General features: G+C 45.8%; 1 protein-coding gene across 3 annotated transcripts in view; it reads right to left on the bottom strand.

The window, feature by feature from the left end:
• The window catches only part of HPCAL1 (hippocalcin like 1), a 51,993-nt gene extending 26,558 nt beyond the window's left edge, over window positions 1-25,435 (bottom strand). For 2 of the 3 annotated variants that reach the window (XM_085218010.1, XM_085218012.1), the window contains exons 1-2: window positions 25,196-25,435; window positions 11,522-11,568 (exon numbers count right to left, since the gene is read on the bottom strand). The gene's annotated coding sequence lies outside the window, so the exon portion shown is untranslated. Of the gene's footprint in view, window positions 1-11,521; window positions 11,569-12,218; window positions 12,249-25,195 lie in introns of all 3 variants that reach the window. The other variant, XM_085218011.1, reaches the window with a different exon arrangement.
• Between the last annotated feature and the right edge of the window lie 218 nt (window positions 25,436-25,653).

Raw genomic sequence — 25,653 nt, 5'->3', positions numbered from 1 at the left:
TCCCACATCCAGCTGTGCCCATCACCAAGCGCTGGGCAGTGCTCTCTGCTGGAGACCTGCTGAGAGCAAAGTCAAGATGTAAGCAGCTATCCCTGTTCTAAGGGCTATTCCAGGCTGTACAAAGATGACTGACGAGGATCTTCACGTTCTGCATGATACCAGCAGCTAACAATGAAGAGCGCTTGTGACCACCCATCAACAAAGGTTCTTGGCATCCTTATTGACTCAGATGAAACATGTATCTAAGTGCACAAATAAATTCATCTGACCCCATGATAATTGAAGCACATGCCCAAAATAAAATAGGAGACTGAATGTTCTTCTGGCTCGGGGCATACTTCAAACCCCTTTCATTACATGCTTTCTAGTGCAAGGAAGCATGATGCTGAAGAAAAGTGTACTGGAAGAGAACCAGGCTACAAACCATGATTTGTTTCACTGACAGCATTTTATCTTTGCATCATACTTGCAGGGAAAGAACAGCAGCAAAAAGGCTCAAAATTTATTTCAAAGACACTCATGCACTGGCTGCCTGCTGGCAGATTAATCATTTATTGCCCACTTAGCATAAATGTAATTGTTTTAGAATTCATTCAGACTGCAAAATTATAAGAGGGCATAGTGACTCGAGTCAAATCTGACTCTTTGTTTTACATCTGCTTCAGAAGTGCTCTCTCTGCTACAGAAAGAACCAACTTTGAGGAAAAGAAAGGCTCATGGATGAAACTTGATCGATCGCCCAGATGCAACTCCAGCAACCCCTTCAGATCTCTCCAAGAGATGCCATTTACAGAAACCACTTCTAATGAGGAAATCTTAAGGCAAGGGAGGCAAACCCAAGGGCAACCAGCATCAATCTTTACAGATTATGAATGATCGCTTGCTCTTTTGCTTCGGTAATTGTGTTTCCTCTTATAACTCCAGTCTCTCCACCTTCTTCCACAAACTCCCACTGCTGGGCTGTGGTAGCCAATGCTGGGTTACAGAGCAGTCACCATGTGAAAACCACTTCATCTTCCCTTCACTCACTCTGCCAGGGTCAGCCTAATGTTTAACAGCTCCAGAAACACCCTTCAACACGGAGAGACACCTCCTTCTTACCTTCCAGGTGATATTTGCCAGGAGCTCTGTTGTGAAGGAGGAGTATTTAACTTAGAAAAGAAAAACTGAGGGTGCTGCTCCAAATAGTGAACAGTACCCTTTTAAAAAGGGCAACAAGCCTAAGAAAATCACTTTTCTTCAAAATAAATAGATGGATGGATAGATAGGCAGATAGACGAAAGCTAATCCTCCCAAGTGGTCCTGAGAAACCTATCTCATTGGAAGTAATTCCAGAGAAGCCTCCCTTGGAGGCTGAGCATCTGTGCCTGCAGCACCTGGGGTACTGACATGGGTTGCTGCCCTTGCGTAGAGCATCTCATAACCCTGTGTTATAGGAAGGGCGTTAAAAGCTTAACCACGTGGGGGAAGGGAGGACAGCTGCCCATCTCTGTGATGAGAGAAGTGATGCTAAAAAAAACAGAGTGCAGAAAGCCACAGTGCTTCAAAGAATTCTCCAAACTGAGCTGCAGCTGAGCTTGCACGCACAGATCTGCATCTCATGGAGAGGAGACAGTGACAGCAGAGGAATGAAGTAAACAGCCATTTGCCAAACACAACTTCCCAAAACAGTCAGAAAATGGTAGCTTTGGTGAGGTGAAGCAATGGGGTTCAACAGACATTCTCACAGCACCACGTTTGCATTTAGGACGATGAACGAAAAAAAAAGTCAGCCTTGCAGACGGCCAGTCTCCTCACCCTGACTCAGGGCCAGCCACATCCCATCTCTGCAGCAGCACAGCCTGCAGAGGCATTAGCAGTAATTAAGAAAAGCCAACTGCAGTGAAATGCTGGGCTGCTGTAAGAGAAACGTGCACTGCTCGGGTAGAGATCCTTTGCTCTGTTTTCCACTTCTGGTAGGCCAACATGGTACATCCCTAACACACCACTCCTAGGGTGTCCCTCCGTCATTCCTCCACCTTGACCGATGTCACCAAACACCAGGCAGGACCCTGAGCAGCACTTATCCCACTGGCTCTCCAGGAGGCCACGAAGGACATCACGTGTGCCTGCTGTGCAGATGTGTACTCTTCTAAACTGCCAAACAACTTTCCAAAGTGCAATTTGCTGTCAACTCACAAAAAGCATGAATTGGAAAACAACTGATCTGCAGTGATTTTCCTTAAGCAGTAACTGGATATACACTGAGCAATTTTTTGGGGAGAGGTAGGACAGGGGAATTGGTTGCTTTGTGCCCTTTCTCTCTGGGTCCCATATATAGCTCCAAGCCCACTTGTGCAGCTCGCTGTAAGATTAGTTGGCTCGTCCAGGCAGACAAGGGTAGACCCTTAAGACGTTTAAGTGATTTGGGGCAGGATGATCATCTGTCTCCTCCCTGACCACAATTAACTGTTCTACGTCCCTCATCATGCTGGGGAGGATGGCTCAGGGCAGCAACTGAGGCTGAGCACCTGGGTCTGCAGGAATGGGCTCCTTGCAGCATGACCAGCAGCATCTCTCTTCCCTCAGCATCCAGGGCTTTGAATCAATGCTCCTATAATGCAGACATACCGCTTCTCCCTTTTGCTTATTCCACCCAGAGTTCAGTGGTGCAAACAGAAGGGAAATTAGGCAACAAAGCCCGGTGGTGGGCTAATAAATCATATCGCGGATCTGCACTCAGCTGGTTGCAAAGAACATGACAAACCTAAAACAGCCTGCAAATTTCTAAAATTAAATGGTTCTTGGTGTTAGAAAGGTCAGCCATCTGCTCAAATGTTCGTGTTCTTGTTAATTTAACCTTTCTTCTTCCACTCTCCTCTCCTGACTCCTCAGAAAGGAGAAAATACCACCTAAGTCACAGCAGTTCTCTCTCCTCTTCCAGAAAGCTCTATGCACAGAAAACACATTCTTGGCTAGGGCAGACCACAAAGCAAGGGTTAGAACCAAAGTGGTGGAAAGAAGCACTACGTTAAAACCTACAGAGAGCCTGTGGATTCAGGAGACAACTCGCACGGTGCTGAAATCTGCACCCAGTGTCTCAGGATACTTCTTGTCCCTCCCTCCCAACCTCTACTCAGTCTTGCAGGGCTCCTAGAGAAACCTAACATCCCATGTTAGGTTAAATGGTCATCTCCCAGCATGGAGAGCTTCCAAATAAAATACAGCTGGTCTCTGTGGATTTCATATATGTATCTAATGGAATTGTTTGCTTAAAGTTATATATATAAATATGCATATTTGTAAATATATATATATGTGTTTATATATATATATATGTTTGTATGTTTAAAAATATAAGCATCTGGAGTTTCTTAGCAAGTAAAGCCAGCCCAAGGCTGAAGCTGGGTTTACAAGATTAGTGGGCTCCGAGCTGTGTAGGATATGAAGAGATATGAAGAACCAGATTCTGCTCTGCGTACTCTCACAGTCAGAGTTATTCTCTCTTCTCCTCTATTCCATGTAATAGAAGGGAAAAAAAAAAAAAACATCAAAAAGATGACAAGTTCTGATCAAGCTGAAGAACAAAGGGTGCAGGGATATGGAGCCCAAACATGTTATTTCCAGGAAGAGGCTAAGGCTGGGTAGGGGAAAGGAAAAGTTGTGAAAGCAGATGGCTGATAAAGAGTTGGCCTTCTGCAACCACCAAACACTCCTGCAACGCCTCTTCAAGGAACTGGCCAACGTGCTTCAGTTGGTGGGGAGCCCTCCTCCATTGAGACCCCTCTGTGCAAAGGAGAAAGCAATACCTGCATCCTAACACCTCCAGCTCTATGCTGGGAATGATGGCTTCAGAGCAGACAGGGCGACACACTGCTTTATTGTGTATCATTCTGAAGCAACAGGAGCTGAAATGAGATTTTGATGGAGATATTTGGATAAAATTCTGTGTAGTGGAGGCATTGTACAGAACTACCTACTGGGTTAAACACAGCTGAGTTTGGATGGAGAAAACATCCCCATACTGGCTTGAAAATCCAGCCAGGAACAGGTGTGAATACTTGGTATAGCAGGTGGCTTAATTTGGGGGAATGATGAGGAATGCATTATCCAGAATTGTTGCCATTCATCATTTTCTAACACCTCCAGCTTAAAACCTAGCAAAAGCTTAGCAGCCTGACCTCTGGGAAGAATGTAAGGCACTGCTACAGCACCAAAACCAAAATATTTTCCCGTTTTTAAAAGTCAACAGGACCCGTATAATTTGAAGAACGGTGGCCTAAGGGAACTGGTTTCACTGCAAAACTGTTTAGGCATCTGCCATTAGTTTAAAAGCCCATTTTTGCTTAATGACTGCAGTTTCACATGCTCCCAATGCCATGCATTATAACTGTCATTCCATAACCTCAGATTTATGAAAGCATCCTGCAGCATCATTGCACTCAGGAGTCTGCTGACATTCCCATTATTAAACCAATTCTTACAGGTCTGCACTTGCATTTAGACCTAATAAATCCTGGATGCTGTCTGGACGTGGAAGAACAGGAGCTCCTACAGGGGAGGATCTGTCCCTGCTCCCACCATGCCACGTGGTGACCTGGGCTGCAGGCAGAGCCATCATCACCCCAAGTACCTTACAGAGCAGGCTGTAGGGAGGCTGAAGGGAGAAGGAAGCTTGAGATGCGATGAGAAATAAAAGTCAAAATTGACCTGTGATTAGCTAAAAACAGAACGATTCCCTCATCATCATGTGAAGGATGAAGAACATGATAAAGCCAACTGTCCTATTAAGTTAGAGTGCAGAAAAAGCATTTGGCTGGAAGTGAATTCAACCACAGAGCTTGGAGCTGTCTGGAAATAGCTGAAGAAGCAGACAGCCTAGAAATATCAAAAATCCTTTGAGATCCTGCCTATGGCTCAAGAGGACAATCTGCAGTCATTTTGCAGGTACTCCACAAAATTCAACAGTTAGTACCTGCCAGCTCTGGAACATCTTTTGTACACACTATCATCCCTCAGTCCTCAATTCAGTTGTCATTTTACAGATAAATTCATCTCCCACTCTCTTTATAGTGGGGAAGAGGGACCATTCAATCTTCTTACCTGACTGTCTGAGTAAGGAGCAGAGTTTATCAAATATATCTGGTCCATCTTCAAATAAAAACAACTAGAACACAAACACAAGCAAAACAAAAGGAAAAAGCTTTTTTCCTTCGATTCAAAATACTTAGAAAACACACAAACTCAGTGAAAGTACCCGCAGTGCATTCTGAAAACAATCTGTTCGAGCTGCTGCATGCTGAAGTTTCTGTTTTCATACCCTTGCATTAACATAGCCATTGTACTCCTTATTAGTGTTACAATATTTCATCATAATTCAGAAAGAAGATATTTTAACGTAGAAGGAGACCTAAAAACAAACTGCCTTCATGATTCAAGTACAAATGATGATATATAATTACGTATTCTGACATATAGGTAATAGCAGTACACAACATACAATGAAAGATGATGGATGCAGATTAATACATGCCTGAATGCTGATGTTTCATGAAATAATGGTAGTCCCAAATGCTAAACACAGGCTAAAAGTAAAAGAAGTGAAACAAATTGAGGGATGTTTTTTTTTAAAGAGATAATTACATTAGTTAGGTCAAAACTTCAAGATGGGAGGGTGTTTCAGCCTTTACTTCAAAAAATCTTTCAATCAGTGTTTAGAAATGTCTCTCTGCCTTCATGCCTAGCTGTTCTTAAATCCAGTGTGTACCCAAAGTCCAAATTATTCACTTTATTTTATTACAGCCAATCCGACAGCTTACATTCACCAACCTTACATGCCACAAAACAGGTCAGACTTTACCAGCTGGCTCCCATACTTGCTTCAACAGTTCACCATTAGCAGGAACAGAGCCAAAAGGCTTTGTAAGAAGGGCTCCAATAGAAAACTTTCAGCATCCTCCTGACCTACAACTGTCAAACACAGCTTCTAACAGGCTCACTGCAGTGCCCAGTCAGCGCTACGAAACGCTAGAGCCACAATGACCATCATTTTAGAAATGTATGCAGTAACAATTATGTAGTTATTGAAAGGACAGGCATTTTTGTATATGACTAACGAGGAAGATGTAAATGTTCTCCTTCTTTGCAGATGAAGGCTTGAAGGGGGCAGAAATACTTGCACATGCACATGGCACTACGGCACAAAGGGACATGGCTCAGTGATGGGACTCAGTAGGTCAGGTTGATGGTTGGATTTGATCTTGAAAGGCTTTTCCAACCCAGATGGTTCTGTTTTTTTAATGTCCTTAATCCCTTTGCATACCTATGTGGGTGCGCCCTGGCAGAGTAGGAGACAACAGTGCTGGCTCACAGTAGCTTTTCCCAGTGTTTGCCTGCTGTGCTCTTAACCAGGAATGAGGAAATTAATTTTGATCGACTCCAGAGTGTGAATATTTGTTCCAGTCCAGAAAAACCAGGCCTTGCTTCTTATTGCTTTCTCCTTCCAATAAAGGCCAAACACAGCAAAACACAGGAAAACAGAGCAGCTCTGCAGTGGTTTGGGTGCTGTCTGCCTGACCAGCGGGAACTCAGATGGACGGATGTGCTGCCTGTAGATAGCACTGACTGCACCCTCAGGCTAACCTCAACAGTAGGACATGCCTTTCTATTGGCTTTACCAGAGCTAAAGCTGCAGCAGGATGATAAAAGGAGATGCCAAATTTCAGTGTCTTTTACAGATGGGGCAGAGCTGGCCCCAAAGCCAGCAAGGCAAAGAGATGTGGGCAGCACAAGAATGGCACCCACAAGAATTAGTTGCTGGAATTGGTTGGTCAACCATGAGAGCATGGATCCTGTTCTTCTACCTGTCCTTCCTACATCAGATACCTCCTCCCTGAAAAGAACAACGTGGCCAGGTCTGAATGGATAGTTCCTTTCCAATCTCAGCAAGCAAGGCTTTTCCCAGCAAGGGCTACAAGCCAACACAGCCTCGTATTTTATTCCAAGCTTGGACAACATGATTGAGGTCACAAGAAAATTAAAAATTTAATGATGCACTTTAAAGAAAGAAATGTAGAGGAAAAAGAAGAAAAAAAAAGATGTGCTGAGCTCATGACTAATCTTTGCAGCTCTTGGTATGGACAGGATTTGCACAGCCATGTTGATTTTTTATAAAAATAGTAAATCGTATTATCCCCATGCTGCAAGACCAAAGATTCGCAATGATACCTTAATACAGATTAAATAAAAATAGCACTACCTGAGTCAATCTGAGGATGATAATGCTTTGTAATCCTGCACTATTAGAGGATGAACATTTGTATAGCAGTGAATCAACATGAGATACTTGCATGAGGAGATGCTCCTTTTCTCTTGCTGAATAGTGACGTTTATACAAAGTGCAGAAGGTGAGGGGTGGTTGTAGGAGGCACAGCACACAGAGGGGAAGACAGAGCTATTAAGGGATAGCTCTATAATAATATGTATACAATATGCATAAAATAATAACACCACTTTTTAAGGCTGCGCCCCACTATCTTCCAGTTCTGAAATCCTTGCTAACTCATTAAGCCTGCTTTTAATTTTTTTCCCTGTTGCTGTAAAGAATCAAGTAAAATCTTTGAATTTTCAAAGTTCTTGCAAACTGGGCAATCAGAAAGCCTGTGAGAGCTCAGAATCTTCTAATCATTCATAAAAACAGAAACAGATGAATAGCAGTGCTGCACTTTCATTGTTGTTTTTTTTTTCCCTTAATATCCTTGAATGAGCAAACCATGCACATTAGAAGCAATAGAACACTGAAATGCCTCAACAGTGAAAATGCTAATAAAATCCATTTATAATAGAACCTAGAAGAACAGAAAGCTTCAAATATCACTCTTTAAGGCTGGTTGCAGGAAGAGGAGAAAAACGTAAGCTTTGATTGGTGACACATTTTAAGCCATAATAAATTCTTCTCAATTATGTTGTTACATAAGCAAATCACACAAAGGTACTTCACTTGCTATTGTGCTCCCCATTTGTGCTTTTTTAAGACAAGTTTTCCAATTCACTGCACATTTGTTCTTCCCTGCTGCAATATATTGGTGCGTATCACAGGCATCTGGCCCTCACAGCCTGCTACAGAAGGTTTTATCAAACTTGTGGGGAAAGGTAAGAGAATAAGGTAACACCAGTGAAAGGTATCCCTTTCCCCAGCAGGAGAAACCAGGGGGCTTTCCAAGGCAGTAGCACAGAGGATGTCCATAAGTGAGGGAGACTAGCCTCAACTCCCCCCCAGCCTCCTTGACTACCTCCTCCTTCTCTTCCCAGGTGAAGGAGGAGGTCCCTGTGCTGGAGATCTTGCACACCAACAGCAGAGAGATCACCCTAGCCCTGATCTAAATGACAGGAGTATTCCCCAAAACACCCAAGCACCAATTGCAAGAGCACTCAGATTTCCACGACAAGATGCAGGCAGTCCCCAGGCACCTCCACGAGCCCAACTTGCAATGCTCTGTGAGACCTCCATTCAAGGGGTGCTATCTTCCCCCAGAAACAAAGCTTGCACAGGTTTCAGCTCAGTTTCCAGTTTGAAAATCACAGAATGAAAGAATCATTTGAGTTGGAAGGAACCTTTACAGACCATCTAGTCCAACTCCCCTGCAATGAACAGGGATACCTACAGCTCCATCAGGTTGCTCAGAGCGCCGTCCAGCCTGACCCTGGGTGTCTCTACGGATGGGGCATCCACCACCTCTCTGGGAAACCTATGCCAGTGCCTCATAAAATGTTCTCTAAGCTAGTTGTATAGAACAGATCTTTGGTGGCAAAAACTTTCGATTCTCTACTTCAAGACTGAAGTCTTGATGTCCTCGCTGGTGCTGATCTCGATGTCCCATCCTGGACTATTGCTCAGAGCCCCATTTCAGCCATAGAGTCTCCTGCCCATGCAAATGACAGGCAGTTTTGGCTGTTCTTCATCCCATTCCACATCCCATCTTCCCTCTCCTGCACACATCTTTGCTTCCCATTTGCTGCCACCCTGTAGAAAAGCATATGGCTTTAGCTACTGAATTCATGCCCCACATGGAGAAGACCCCCATGCAGAAGACACCCAATGTCACTGCTGAAGTACCGCTATCCTGCTGGCACCCAGGATACACAGCCTCCTAGCAGAACCACCAGGGCTCCAATTTGGCTGTCCTGCACAGAGTGGTCCCAGTTCAACACACTCCCATCACATGCAGTCTCTGGCTGGGACAGTGCCTGTGCCCAGAGCTGCTTATCTGCTTACAGGCAGCACTGCAGCTAATGAGCTTGCTCCATCAGAGCCCATAGTACCCCATCAGGAGAGCACTGAAGCACATGCTCCAACACCCCATCCTGGCTGAGGCCACTACATTCAAGCACCCAGCTGAAGATGAGGCTCCCAGCATCCACCTCAGTGGCTACTGCGTGTGTTCTCCACACCAAGAGTGCTCATTGTGGGTGAGATCCAAGTTACTGCCAGGCACTTTCATGTTTGTCATGGTGCTCCCCTTGCTCAGAAGCCACCCCCACACCACAGACCACATGTTGTATTTTGAAAGTTGCCCAGTGGTCTCAGCACTTCAAGCCTATCTGTCTGCCCATCTCTCACCACATGCCATAAACTTCCAAACAGAAATTGCTGCATGTCCTAGAATTACCTTAAATTCCCAAATCAGAATAAATAACATATCTGAACTTTAAAGGCAAAGAGAAACACAGACCATAACAGCAGCAAACCTGTAATGCACAAACACCCCAAAGCTTCAAATTCTGTTTGCAAAAGTCCATGTTTCACAAAGACCACAGGGCTTTCATGTTTTTGAGAGCACTATCCAAAGCGATAATGCAGGAGAAAAAACAGTAACTATTCTGGAGTATTAGCAAGTTTTGTACCTATCACCAATACAAGTGTCACCTGAAATGGCAGCAAAAGAAAACCCAATGCAAGTTCAATTGAAACTGGCAGTAGGAAATTACACAGCCTTGAAGACTGTGGCAGTGTGTGGCAGTGTTACAGCCAGCAGCAGCCCCATGCTCCCCTCTGCCCTCAGGAAGAAAGGAAGAAAGTTTGATTCATCTTTCAACATCTCAAAAAGATCAACTGATGATTCAGGTCTCAATATAGTAATTATTAGTGCAAATAGCACACAGGTTTATAATGAAGATGCATGGCAGCTGCAGGGGTGGGAGAGAGGAGAAGTTTGTAAGCTATTACTCACATGAACATTTGCAAAAGGCACATGGGATTCATAACTTGGCCCTGTAAGACTCGTGTTATATGGGTGTATGCCTCAGTAGGAATGTCAGGGATTAACTGAGCTCCCCTTACAAAAAATACCAAAAGTACCAAAAACATAGATAACATCATTTATTAAGTAAGGGATAATTTGTTGATGATTTGTTGAAAGATGTAATTGGAGACAAATAAATTTAAAGGAGTAATAAATAAAAGTAATAGTTTTCTGGCCAAAACGAACACATACTTAAGGTGGACATGAGCTCAGTATAGCATATCATTCCCCAGCAACTCCCCTGCCACATCTCAACCATATGCTGTACAGACACAGCAAGTCAGCCTGGCATTTTCATCCATGGGGAAAGGCACCTTATCTATTGAAAATACATTTATTTAAAAGATGGAGAAGTCCATTAAAGGCTTTGGACACTCAGCTGTGGTTCATTAGTCAGTCTATACACACAAGATCTCTAATAGCTTGTATCCTGTGCACTAGGGAAATGCAACTAAAGAATAAACTTCCTGAGCAATTAATGTGCAATGATATAATTTCGTTAATCTCATTGGAAAGAATCTAGAATTGAAAGAGGAAACAGGGTGTGGATTTCTCTAGAAACAGCAAATGCAAACAGCAAAGGGTGCTGCAGAGCAGCATGGCGGGCGCAGTGCTGACAGAGGCTGGCTGCAGGGAGGAGCAGAGTAGTGCCCAGTGCCTGAGCTGGTTCCCCAGCTGCCAGTGTTTCTGATCAACGCTGTGTTCCTGTGGCTCTTTTCTGATTTCATGTTTCATTTACTTACAAATAAGAAACTAATGAAGTGCAGACAAATGAAATACACGGAAGCTTTGGGTACCCGCCAGGGCAGAACCGGTCACACGCGGCAGAGATTAGCACGAGTTATGCAGGTCATCTGAACCACTGGAAATTGCATTCCTTCAGATTAACACAGATGGTCAGAACAAAAGGGAGAAAAAGGACAAGGCCATTCCTCGACACGGAAAACACTGCCTGCTGGGCTACACAGCAAAGTCTGTGCAAAATCCAGCTACAGACTTTCCATGATTTAAGTCAAACATTTAAGAAAATATAAAATTTATTTAACTTATCGAGTCTCAGCAAGCTCACTCTGGTGCAAAGGTAAAGCCTCCCATTTTGATGGCAACCTCACGTTCAAAGATCAGCCTGCCAGCTCTCAACACTTGCCACAAGCTGAGACAATGCACGTTCCTGCACCAGCTGCCCTATCATTCCCATGTAATGTACAGCCCAAAAGAAGAAGGATTTGAGAAGTACTCACCACCTATCTTGGAACCTCTTCAGGAAAAATCCACAGAGCTCAATTGCCTGAAGGAGAAAACAAAACAAACATGCTTTACATCACAGCTTTCTTCTAAGGGACAGCCTTCCTTCTTTTTGGCCTCCTCTCCACAAACAAATTTTCCTAGTTGAAATCAGAATTTGCCTAAACATATGAAAGCTCTGCTACAGCTCTTGCTCTAAATTGAGCGACAACTACTACTTCATCCTCTGCATTTGCTTTTGATTATTTGTCCTGAAAGAGAAATCAAAACCCATGTTGAAAAACACACAGATTTCTCATGAATTTGGACAGTGATCTCTTCTGGCATTCAAAAATCTGCCGAAACCATCCCTCCTGCCTTACACCTTTTTGTAAAACTCACTTCCAAAATAAGTAAGAATCAACTTCAAATTGCATCAAAATGCTGTGGTAGAAAGATTTGCTTGGTTTATGCTTCAGAATACTGCTACGCCAACATCCAAAAACAGGAGAAACAGCACTGGAATATGACAAAGCCTGTTTCAGGATTTTTGGAGCCATTAAGCATTGCTTTCAAAGGGCAGAAATCAGTTCTCTATCAGTTGAGCATGACACTCAAAAAAACAGAGTATAATAATATGCATCCTTTCAGTATCTGCCAGATCCAAATGCCAAGGTTCATCAGCACTTAAAGAGTCACAAGGAGCGAGCTCACCTGCTGCTGCGATTCGTAATCTCTCAAAGTCTGTGGATTAGGAAATCAAAAATGATAAGGAAATTAGGAAACTAACTCGCTCCAGTTCCCATCCTCCCACAGAACTGCCCACAATTCGCCCTGTTGCTCCTTGCCTCCAGCCCAATGCCTCCAACCCAATGCCTCCAGACGCTGCAATCCCACAGCTCTGCAATGAAATCCTCAGTGCTCCATCCCAAAGTAACATAGTTGGTCTTCCCAACAAAAAAACCCAGCCTTAGAGATACCAGATAGCAACAAGCCATCCGACAGTTGCCTCCAGCACCCTACAAGGGGGAATTCCTCCCATTTGTGATTACATTCAAACCATTCCACCACACCCTGAAGTATCCCTACTGCCAATTCACTCACCAGGGGTAACCACAAGCCTACGTCAACACCTCTGGTACAGACAACAAACCTTCCAAATCCAGATTCTGATTGTGTCCAAAGATTTGGAATCTCCCTCCTCCCAAGCACTAGTCATTTTCCCCACTGTCACACTACCTGTTGAATCTCAACCAGTATTTTACCAAAAGCATCAGTTACAATGCTGATAAACTGACTGACCAAGCCATTAGGCCCATCTCTGCAACCCCCTACCAACAGCCCATGGAGACTGACCACACACGACTTGACCATCTACTGGACAGAAGCCTGGACAGTTAGCACATCTTTGCACCATCCGTAAGGAAAGAGTTTCACCAAAATTCTTCTTCTCCAGCTTCCTTCTGAGAACACCAGTGGCAAAAAGCCAGCTAAGATCAAAGCACATGGTATTATCTGCTCTCTTGAAACAACTGGTTGCCCTGCTATCAAAGGAAATTAGCATGTCTGACACGATCTGTTCCAGACTAATCCACGCTGCCTGTTACTCATAAGCACCCGGAAGATGCTTAGGTGGGAAATAATTTATTAACTTCCAGGAAAATACTGTAATAAAAGTCAGACTGTACTTAATTCCATCTCCTCTCATTTAAAACATTCAGCACTATATTTTTCCTTTTACATCGTTACGGAAACCTCCGTAATTTTCTACATGTTTTCAGAAATAATCACCAAGGAGAAACTGAAACGCACCGAAGTCAAGCAGGCAGCTGAAATCAGGCTCATACACAAACCATCAGAAGCAGACAACTGTCACGAGGTGCCCGCAATTCCGACTGAGCGGCTCTGACCAAAGACCTGACCCTGCTGCACGTGTCCTCCCAACAGCTGGGGACTGTGTTATACAAACCCTTTCCCAAGAAAGAGAATTTGGAAAGAAAAATAAAGAAGGGAGAGAAGCCCACACCCTTTATGTGAGCGCTCCCTGATTGGTTCTTGTCCTATTTTATGCCAGCATCTTCCCTCTTTGGTGCAGATGTTAACTCCATCAGTCTTCTGCTCACAGGAAGGAAGATCAGGACTCTACTAAAGTTTCTATGACTCCCAAGATCACAGAATCACAGAATCACAGAATTGTAGGGGTTGGAAGGGACCTCTAGAGATCATTGAGACCAACGCCCCTGCCAAGATCACCAGGCAAGAACTCACAGTTGTGAACTGGCAGCACTGCAGGCATTTAAACAGATAATTTTAGCCTCAACATCTTCTTGGAAGAAAACCCATTATCCTCGTTTTTTACAGGAACGGATGTTAAGCGCTTCAGGCTGCTGACCAATGGAACCCAATGGAAAGACAACGTCAGAACCAAACTGGGTCACCAGCAAAAGAGGAAATGCAAACCAGAAGCACTTCTCATCTCTGCTGTATACCACTGGCACAAATTATCGTGCCTTCCCCATACGTGTCACATTCAGGAGACCTTACAGAACAGCACACCATGATTTGGCTGTACTTTGTTATATGCTTAACAAAAAGCCATTTCCCAGTCCTCAGCTATATTTTTGCATTCCAAAACTTTTAGGAAAAAAAAACAAAACAAACTTTGCCTTTGGATAATTCTTATAATTATCCAAAACTTTTGCTCCAGCCTGAGGAGTAGAGAGTAACTGGCCAGCACATGTTAATCTCCATGGTACCAGCACAAGAAGTATTCAAATCCACTGCCAATTAGAAGTAAGGTATAATTGAATTAGCAGAAGCAACTTATGGCAGAAATTCAATTACAAAGCAGAATTAAAGGAAGAGATGTCACTAACTTTTGGAGGCTGGGCAGGAAGAGGTGAGTGCATCAATTACTATTTTCAGAGCTGTTAGCAGAAAGCTTAAGGAAGAGATGCGTTCAAAGAACAATTTGTAAAGAGCTTCACTGATGGATGAGAGAAATGAAGGTGACAAATGCTTTTTTTGTCTCATTTTCCAAGGTGATTTCAACCCCTTTCCATTGTGCCATGTCATAGACATTAAGTCTAGTTTCTTTGTACACAATGGAAAAGCCTCAAGTGTTGTTGGTGCTTCTCATTCTCTAAGGGCCGCTCCTTTCACCCAGCCTCCACTTATTTCCCTCGGGCTGATATTTCTCTTGATCAATCTCAATGCCAACTACCAGTAAGGCCCTCCCACACTTCCAAAGTCCAGTTTTCATAACTGCAGTAGGTCAAATGAATACTGTTAGTGACATTGCCGTGCTTGTGAATGGTGCAACTTGTCTGCAAGCCCTGTGTGCAGCTTTGGAAATAAACCCCAACGCTAGATGCTGCCTGTGCTCTGTTAGCAACACTTCCTCACTACAATTTCTTTTTCATCTGGAATCTGCTATTTCACAAAAATGTGGGCTTTTTTTCCTCTTTTTTTTACTCATGGCACAAAGAAACTCTCAGAGGGATGTATCCTCCAGGTTGCTTTGTCTTCCTCAAGGCCTTTCAATGAGGGAAGAGGCATCAGGCATTCCCCTGTCTGTCAGAGGATTTTCACTCCCCAGGCTCATTTCCAGCTCGCCTAAATCCAGGGGATCACTCGCATCACTTGGCACGCCTGTGGCTCCCAGCTAGCCTGGTGCAGGTTAATTCCTTCTAGTTCCTGGGCAGCTTTTGCAGCCCTCACCATGTTCTAGGCTGCTACAGCTACAGATCTATGCTAATTTAAAAGCTAATTCAAGTCTTCTCTTCAACATCCTGCTCTGACTGTAGTGCAGGTACACCTCAAGCTGTATGTCCCCTGGGGGGCTAGTAGTGCTTAGACGTTTGTCTTGTGTTTCAGCAGATTCAATGCTGTCCCTACTTTCTCTGCTTTGAATGCTGCCCGTGGTTCCTCTCCTATAACCACTTCACCTCAGCAATATGCCTACAACACCTCCAGAAAGTGCACAATAATCCAAGCACTGAATGGGAAGCAGATGTACAGGTTCTTAGGGAGTATCACAAAAGCATCTGGTTAAGTCAGGGATTGAATTTCACTCCCTCAGGTCACTGGCCCAGCTACAACTCCATCACAGAATCATAGACAGAGTCATAGAAACATTAAGGATGGAAAAGACCACTCATGATCATCTAGTTCAATCCATCATGACCACTGACCACATCCCTCAGTGCCACATCTCCACAGATCTTGAGCACCTCCAGGGATGGTGACTCCACCACCTCCCTGGGCAGCCTGTGCCAGTGCTTGACCACTCCTTCTGAGAAGAAATGTTTCCTAACATCCAACCTGAACCTCCCCTGGTATAACTTCAGGCCTCTCATCCTAGCTCCAGTAGCAGAGTCCATAGTTCCTGGACCTGCTTCAGCAGTCACTATGAACAAAAAACACACCTCAACTTGCACACATCAACCTGGACACATGCACTGGGGCAAACGGAGCCACACAACCCAAAACTCTAGATCAAATCCCTCCATTTTCATGGTGAAATTTTAGGAAATAAGCCCGTCACGCTCTGTTGCATACCTGCCATGCCCATGTGCTATTATCAGAGTAGATACATTTCCCAGGCAATTCAAAGAGCTTGCACCTAAACTGGTAGAAGATAAAGTCCAGAGTAAGTGTTGCGCCATCTCGAAAAAGCTGCACTTTCAGCATCCCCAATGATTTATTTATTGAAGACAGCCTCACTGGAGTGGTTAAACTGAGGAACAGCCTGAAGTGTGTGGTACAAAAATCTTATCTTTGGCTGATGGTGTCACAACACAAAAAATTATCCATGCCAAGCTCAGGAAAACAACAGGGGAACCAACAGAAACAGAAAAATACCCAAGCAAAGGGAAAACCTGCATGCCAACAAATACCACAGGCTGCACGGCACTGGATCCATCTCACAGCCACAGTTCTCCTAGCTTCAGAGGAGCTTTGCTCACTTCAGCCAAAAGCTGAAGATAGCATTTTTTTTGTATTATGTGTCACATTTGGCTTACGTACATCCTGCCAGGGACTCTCACAAGCTGGCTGAGAAACACGGGCCACCGGGGATGACTGTACCCACTTCAGAGCGGTGAGGATGCTACACAAACATCTCCACCCAAGTTAAGCGAGTAATCAATATCTGCAGCCCAGTTTCACACAAGCAGAGCTATTTGGCTTATTAAACACAGCCCAAACTTGAGTTCTACATAAACAACTAAAAGGAAAGCATAATGGCATAAGGAAGCTGTCTAAATTTGAGGGCAAGCAAACAATGGTGAGGAAGGCTTTCTCGGGGCCAGGGCTTCATACTGGACGCCAAGCTGGGTAAGTTACCACATTCCTAATTCCTGAAGTAAAACATCTAAGTTCACATACTGCACTCAATTCCGATAGAAGCTGTGCGTGTGTAAAAGGAAGGAAGGAAGGTATGGAAATTTAGTACTGACTAAACACATTAGATTTTATTAATTCTAATTTAAAGTGTCAGAACAAGGTGAATTATTTCCAATTAAGTATTTTTCCCTTACTGAACTGCGGGGTTTCTTTTTTTCCAGAAAGACTAGTAAATGATGCCACACGCTGCCAGGTCAGGCTCAGACACATACGATCAGCCATTTAAAAGGATACAGGCAACTGAGGCCAGAACAGTGCCCGTTATTTACTCCATTTCCTCTTTTCAACTTTTTCCCAGTACAATTAACAAAATTATGTCACTGCACATTCACTGCCCAGGAAGTTTATCTCTCTCTTCCCCTTTCAGTCCTCCTTTTCATTTGCATTTCCTTGCTTCACAGGATGCTCTAAACTAAACATTATATTCAAGTTACATGATACAGACTGGGGAGGAATGGAGCAACAAGGGGAGGTCGTGGGAAGGGAGGTAGCTGCCTAGCAAATCTTAATTTAGCAGATACAGAGGGCATAGTGTCAACTGCTTTTTATTAAAAGGAGATTGCAAATTTGCATCTGCTAAGGTTATCAGGTGGAAGGACACAACAGAGCAGTAGTTGAAAGAATTCAGTTTCCAAGGACTGAATGAAGCATGAATGTACTAGAAAATAAAACTACAGTGATCAGTGCTGTTACAGCACCAGGAAGCTGCTGCAAGTAAACTTAACCCTCTCTGTATATTAAGACTATTTTATGCCACATGAAAACGTGGATTCCCTGCACTCTCCGACTGCGGAATATGCTGCTGAATTTAAAATGAGTTCATCACAAACTAATGTTCCTGGACAGATCATTTATTCATTAAAAAAATAACACTTGTTGCCTTATAATTAAAAAGGGGAAAACATCTTGAAAGCAAAGCAAAAAAACAAGGCTCTAGTTTCCTACTAACCCTCCAGAGAGCTGGGAAAGCAACATTAAGAGCAAAAGTGCCTGTACAGTTCAATCACTGCTTTACAGACTGTAAAATATCAGCCAAAGTTGAGGCTGATGAGCTTCCTTGCTTGCTTCCAGCCCTTGTGGCACAAGGCACTGGTGATGTCACTCTCTGGAGCCATGGGGACATTCAGGTGACACCACTGGAAGTCCCTTCTTTCTGTAGCAGGGTGGTACTAAGGCTGCCTTTGTGGAAGCCATGACCCATGTGAAACTTGGCACATGAAACAGACTAACAGGCATGGCACAAACACTGTCACACACCCAGGTGACAGTGAGCCACATGCCTGCTCCTATCGCAGTCTCTCCAGGCACAGGTCAGAAGATGAAGAGCAAGCTCACACGGAGAGTGATAGACACAGTCCTACCTCTGGTGATATGTCAAGGCCAGGATGTGTTGTCTTTCCATACAGTTGCTGTTACACTAGCACACGTTTGTTTAAATCCCTGAGGAGACTTTAATAGTCTGCTAAGCCTATATGCATACAGCTCAACCTGCAAAAGAACTATAGAACTGGTTTTGCAAAGCTTTAATGAAACCCCATTGAGCAAATAATGTATAACTTTTTTTTTTCTTTTTTTTTTTAATAAATGTGCCTCACCACGAACTGTAAAACATCAATGGGGTCAAGAAGGAGGCCCATAAGACCCCAGTGCCAGCCATGGGACATGCATCTGAGAACAAGGCTGGACAACAAGAAGCAGCCAAATCCCGAACTCCCACTACAGATGGGCCTTGGTTGTACCCAGTACCCAGAAACAGGGAGACAAGCACACAACCAACTGTCAAGGCAGAAGATCATAGAATCATTGAGGTTGGAAAAGACCTTGAAGATCATCAAGTCCAACCTCCAGCCCATCCCCACTCGGCCCACTGACCACGTCCCTCAGTGCCACATCTCCACGGTTCTTGAACACCTCCAGGGACAGTAACTCCACCACCTCCCTGGACAGCCTGTGCCAGTGCCTCACCACTCTTTCTGAGAAGAAATGTTTCCTAATATCCAGTCTGAACCTCCACTAGCATAGCTTGAGGTTGTTACCTCTTGCTATATCACTAATACCTGGAAAAAGAGGCACACCCTCTCCTTGCCAGAGCCTCCTTTCAGGGGGCAGTTGTAGAGAGAGATAAGATCTCCCCTGAGAGAACTCTTATCAAGATTTAGTAATTCAAGTTAGTTTGGACTCTTGACTGTGTCCTGTAGCAAGCTGGAGCTCTGGAAATGGCAAAATCAAAGCTGTCTTTCTGAATTACTTCCATAAAAATCCACACTTGATAAATGCACTTGTTGCTGGTGCTTTCAGCTTGTAATGGCATGCTTCACAGAGAAGACAAGCCTTCTGGCAGGCAGCAGCATGCCCTGCGAATGCTTGCTGACAGTCCCAGCTGGAGGCAATGAAAGACATGGGCAAGTGTCAAGAGAGCCAAGACTGCAGAAAGCACCTTTAGCGATGCTAAGAGGCTTCAATGTGACAAAACCTACCTGCAGCGAACTGTTTTGGCACGGTGTCCCCTGTTGGTGGCTTCTGAGGACCCAATAGGACCTCAGCAGATGTCAGCCAGACAGAAGTACAGGTTCTTCAGTGCCACCAGGACTGGGGCCTGGCTATGCATGCCGGTCTGCAGCATAAAGACAGCCCTGCAGACTGGGAGTGGAGGGCTGGGGGGAGGTTCAAGCTGAAGAGCAGTCCTCCCTCACCCTGTGTGTCACCTGAGGGAAAGGCAGCTCTCGTAAGGGCACATACTAGTGAGGTTTAGGAACAAACGCCATTTTAAGAACCATGACATGAGGAGAATAGAAAGCTGTGGCAGGAGGCTTCAGAGCTCACTCTCATTTGCTTTCAGACCATTACCACAGCTCCAATTACCCTCAGCTGGAAGGAAACCCAATTTCCATTAAAAAAAAAAAAAAAACAAAAAAAACCGTAATAAGCTTCTGATATATCCTCTGACAATCAGAACAAGCCCCAGCTCGGCCTGGCAGAATGGCTTCCCACAGCCTAAGTATGGGTCCAGCCACAGTCCCTAAGAAAGCCAAGGGAAAGGAGCTGACAAGGCCTTTCCATCTCAGTGGGTTTGCTCCAAATCAAGCCTAAGCTGAGAGGAACAAGGCTCCTTGTGTTTGCTCTGGGCTTTGATGAACTGGGCTCCCTGCAGTGCTAGGTTTGGCTTATCACCCGTCCAGGCCTTGCTCCACTGCAGGATGCAGCCACCAAGGTGTTATTGCACAAAGACAGGAGAGAGGACTGATGCAGAAACTCCTGTTCATTTATGTTGATATGGCTTTCAGACTGGTCACAGAAGGTGTCTGAAGCATCTGCATTTCCAACCACAAACATCACACACTTTAGCTCAAGAACAATAAAACTCAGTGCAGTGGAAATAAAAGCAGTGCCTGTTACTGAGAGCTTTTATGCTGATTCTACTTTCTTCTCTCTACTGTACAGTAACTGTAGCCATCTCTTCACAAGAACATTAGAAGGACAAATAGTAGCAAGAGAAAATTAAACCAAGCAGTGACACAAAACGGACGAATCATTTCAGAAGACACTTACACTGCAAGCTGGAGGCAACAGCAGGAGCAAAAGAGGCAACAGCAAGAGCTTGCTCAGGGCTGCGCTTTGGGAGCGTTTCGAGATGCAGCAGCCGCGATGCAATGAGCCAGACAACTCCTTCCAGGCAGCTGCTTCCAAGCCAAAGTTTTAAGTTGCTGTGTTCTCGTCAGCTCTGGTGGAGGGGATAAAGGTTTTTCCAGTGTCTCCTAATAGACTTAACAGATGTTGCTCCGAGGCCCTTTCCTAAGCACCATGAAGTACTCTGGCTTTCTGCATGTTTGCTTTCGATCACGCAGTTTAATAACTGAGCTCCATGCTGCTGGAGATGCACACCCAGCATCCTCCCTGCTCACCCCTGCTGCCAGCTTGCAGACTGCTGCCCTTGCCCCTTGAGAAGCTTTGTTCTAAGAAATGCAGAATGATAACCTCTGAGGAACACCGTTTACTTGTTTAAAAAAAGCCTGGATAAAGGGGAAAGGCAAATACTGCCCCACCAGTGCTAACTGCTCTGACAGCAGCTAGCACAGCAGGATCAGTAGCAGCAAGCTCTCTCCCTTCACACAACAGAAGAGCTGCCAAGAGGAGAGAATCCTGCTCACAGTGCCCTTTAGAGAAACCTAGAAAAAAATCCTACTACCTCAGCACAGCAAAAAGCATCCGTTCTGCACAGGCACACTCAGAGAGGTGAATTAGAAACACAGAAGGCATGGCCCCCAGAAGGCTTTTTTTTTTTTTTTTTACCTCCCACCACAGCCACCCTCGCCTATGCAAAATGATGTTGCAGGAGCCACGTGCCAATTCCCAAGCACCAGAAAGATCTGTTTCCCAAGCCCATGCCCAAGCTACACCATCCATTACCCCCTGAAAGGAGATTGTGGTGAGGTGGGGGTCAGCCTCTTCATCCAGATAACAGTGACAGGATGAGAGGGAATGGCCTCATGTTGTGTCAAAGGTGGTTCAGGTTGGATATTAGGAAACATTTCTTCCCAGAAAAACTGGTGAGGCACTGGCACAGGCTGCCTAGGGAGATTATGGGGTCACTGTCACTGGAGGTGTTCAAGAAACAAGGAGATATGGCACTGAGGGATGTGGTCAGTGGGCAGAGTGGGGACGGGTTGGTGGTTGGACAACATGATCTTAGTGGTCTTTTTCACTTTAATGACTCTATGATTCTATGATCACAACCTGGAGCAAGGCTCATAATTCCTTCAAAACACAAGTTTGGTATTTGCACACCAGCACACATGTGTGCGTGCACACACCCCTTTTACCCCACTCTGCTCTCTGTGAGATGCTTCCTGCACTTCCACTTGTGGGAAGGATGTTCACAATGCTGGCATGCTGCATGGTTGGAGAACTGGAAACAAATATCTCTGCCACTCTGACTAGCACGCCAGTTAATTCCTTACGATAAACACATTGTCTGAAACAGAAATTCAATCTAATTGCAAAACCAGCTGCTTCGGCTTAGCCAACCCTCCTGGCACAAGCACCAGGATTTCAGTATGCCTTGCTTCTAGTGAGCATCTCTGAGGCCAAAGCAGCCTTTTGGGACTCAGCCTCCCACCCTTGAGGTCTCCAGCTGTCCCTGCCAGCCAAACCCAGTGCTTTCCAATCCAGCTGGAGTTTTGAAGGTTTACCATCAGCCAGACACCTTTCTGATGAGGTTAAGATCACAGCCACTGAAATCCTAGCAGACATCCTTTTTTTCTTTCAATTGCATAAAGCATTCATTTCCTTACGAAAGTCTAGGCAGAAAAAGAAAAGATGGCCTCCTAAAATCGTGTCTGTAGAAGTCATCAACAAAACTGGCAAGTGTCAAAGGACAGTGCGTTAGCTGTACGTAACTATAGCTATGCCTAGGTTTTCGTCCTGCTTCTTTGCCAGACAGATATCAAGTAGACTGTGTTGCTCTATACAGGTTGTTCAGTCATCAGGAAAAATGTTTGAGCGTGCAAGTGAAGAGAAAAGCTGATTGGGTTGTAGAGGGCATCTTTTGCACCAAATGTTGCCAATGTCAGTTTCTACAGAGCTCAGCTAACACAAATTCTTTAAACTCCTTGCTTCTTTCTTTGATTTTGAAGAGAAACACACCTACAGAACAAGCAACACACCTACAGAACAAGCAACATTGGAACAGCACAAAGAACCATTTGCCATTACTTCTACACTGGTTATCTGCAAGACCCTATAAACCCACTAATTATAAGCAGCATCTCTTACTGCCAGTGGCACATTTTGTGCTATGCAGCCCAGGAGACATGCAATATCTCTCACATTACAAGTTGGATGCAGCCTCCTGGCTCCTGCCTCCTAATTGCAGCACGGACAGTGCAAGGGAATGCATCATTCATTGTGCAGTCCATACTATTATATATCCAGCCATTCGCACTGGACTTCCAGAAAAGAACCATTTCCAGAAGGTTCAGCTGAAGAATTCACACTCTCCCTGCTGCTAAAAGAACCTGGAGCTCCTTCATGAGGAATGCGGTCCCACCGTTTAAGGCTCATAGCATCATTACATCTGGAGCATGACAACAGGCAGATATTTATATGGGAAAGTCAGGCAAAGCAGAAATCAATGGGTTAATTAGCAGATTAGCAAAGTACAACCAACCCGTGACGGCTTTTACTCACCAGAAGGTTGATAAAGTGAAGATAATTGTTTGCACTCTTTATACTCTCTGGGATGGCAGAGGATTATTGGAACGATGGAAATTTCAGGCATTGATTTAAAACATTTTCTGCTCATTAAAGCTAAACCCCAAGCATTTTGCAAGAGCAAAGCCTCCCAAAACTCATAGCGTGGGATTCCACATGATGCAGTGATGCAGCCAGCATGGGCTACCCCTTGCCAACATAAAGCAGCTTTGCTCTGAGTTAAGCCCCATGAAGGTATTCAACTTGGGCACTGCAACTGTTTCCTAATATGCAGTGAACAAAGAAACCGATCCCACATACAACCACTATGGGAAGCACACTAGGAACAAGGGAGAGAGCACATTTCAGGAAAAATAGTTTTTGTTCCACTCTCCAGAAAACGTATGGCATTTGTTACTGAAGCCAACCTAGGAGTCAGGTTTGAAGGAAGGAGCAGCAGCTCCGCAAGCGAGAGATACCCTTCCCATGAGCATCAGTGCATCTCACACACACACACACACACACACACACAGAGCACAGTCTCATTCCTTACAGTCTCGTGTTCACTGAAAGCAAGAAAAATCCCTACTATAGAATTCTAACTCAGATCGCCTACTTGGTTTACCAGCATTCCCATCCCTGTCAAATCAAGGTAATCAATACATCAAAAACTATCGCACGGCTTCAAAAATACAATAAATGATGCTGCACGAATCTTTTTTAATCGCAACCATTCCGAATCACGGATCATGCCGGATTTCTTTGGGTTTTGTTTTTGTGCTTTTTTTTCTTCTGCAGAGTCACAGTCCCCGAGCTGACTGTTGCTCAGGCTACATCAGCCTGAACCAGCAGTCTGCGCCTGTCTTTTGAGCCCAGTGCCAGCCCTGCACCCAGCTGTAACACAGAGAGCCCCTGCAGCTGGCACAGCTCTCCCCACCCAGCACTGCTCCCCAAGAAGACGAAGCCACGCCAACAAAAAGCGCTTTTTTTGCCAGGGTAGCTGACAGCAGACCAGCACTGCTGCCAGCATTGCGACATCCATTCTAGAGCAGCAAGCGGTTCTTTTTTTTTTCCTCCCCTACACAGTTTCCTACACTTTAAGCCAGACAAAACCATTACACTGAAGGCAAAAAGCAAAGCCCAGAAGAAGGCAGGTGTGGCCGAGAGGCAGCGCTGCCGGCCGGCATCTCCCCATCTCGCGAAGGCAAAGATGCGCACACTGCCTTTCCGCGAGCCTCACCGCACCAGATGACAGCCGAGGCACGCAGCTACCGTGCGATCCGCTCGCGTGCGGGGAAGGGTCCCGGGGCTCAGCACCGGCGGCGATGCGGTCCCCGTGCGGGCACACGCAGCATCCCAGGCATCGCGCGATGCCGCGGGACCCACCCAGGGCGGCTGCTGCCCGAACGCCCGCCGGGCTGTGCCGACAGGCGCCGGGAGCGTTTGTACCCACAGCCACAACAAAACGGCTCCCATTCAGAAAACGCGTCGAGGACGGAATAACCGCCTCCTCCGTTTGTTTTCCCCGCAAAGAAAACTCCGTCTCTCTGCCACATTTATTTTTGTGAATGGGACTACATACAGCCTTCAGCTCCAGCGCTCGCCTAGCAGTATTCCTGCGGAAATAAAACCGCCGTTTTCTCATACGCACGCAAACTACCCAGCCGTCTTCTCCCAAACTGAGCCGAAACTTCCCCGCCCGGCAGTCCGCCCGCGAGCCCCCGCCGCTCCCGGAGCGCCCGCAAAGCCGGCGCGGGGCACCGCGCGGACATCGGCCGCTGCCCCCGGCCCCGGGGGGGGGAAGGCAACCGAAGCGGAGTCGTTGAGCAGCGGCGTTCCGCCAGGGCCGGTTCGGGAGGCGGCAGTAGGAAGTAAGATTTTAGGGAGCCGACCGACTCGTGCGGCGCGAACTTCGCCGGGTCTAAGATCCCCCTAACGCACGCGGAACGCGCGGATCCCCGCGTCCGTCCTTCCCAGCAGCCGCACGGCGCTCGGCACCGCGCACCGCACCCGCAGCGCCACGGCCGGCGGCGGCCGCACATCCCCGGCGCTGCCCCCCGCCGCCTCCCGACCCGTCCGCAGCCCGCGCCCCTCACCCGGCTGCGGAGCGGTCCCGCGGCGGCCTCCCGGCAGCTACAACTCCGCGGCGGAGCCCGGGCGAGCCGCACGCCTGCGGAGCGGCGGCGAGCGGGGACGAAAAGAGGAAATGAGCGGGAGGCGCATTGGAGGGAGGGGGAGGAAGGAGCCGCCGCCGAGGGAGCGAGCGGGAAAGCGAGGCACGGAGTGCAACTTCCCCGCGGGGCAGCGGCGGCGCCGGGGGGCGGAGCGCGCCAGTACCCCGCAGCCCTGCGCGGCGCCGCGCCCTACCCGGGCCGCCCGCCGCCACTTGGTATCGCCCGGCCGCCGCGGGGCAGGAAGTGCGGAGCGGCGGGGAAAAGTTTATCTCTATGTTTTTCTCTTTTTTTAATTATCTTTTTTTAATTATTTTTTATCTGTTTTTTGATTTTTTTTCCTTTTTTTTTTTTTTTTCCTTTTAATCTCAGTGCGAACGAGG

The sequence above is a fragment of the Meleagris gallopavo genome, chromosome 2 (genome assembly GCF_905368555.1).
Source record: "Meleagris gallopavo chromosome 2, MGAL_WU_HG_1.1, whole genome shotgun sequence".
NCBI lineage: Eukaryota > Metazoa > Chordata > Aves > Galliformes > Phasianidae > Meleagris > Meleagris gallopavo.
The sequence above is the reverse complement of the archived record's forward strand: the minus strand, read 5'-3'. Positions and strand labels throughout refer to the sequence as shown.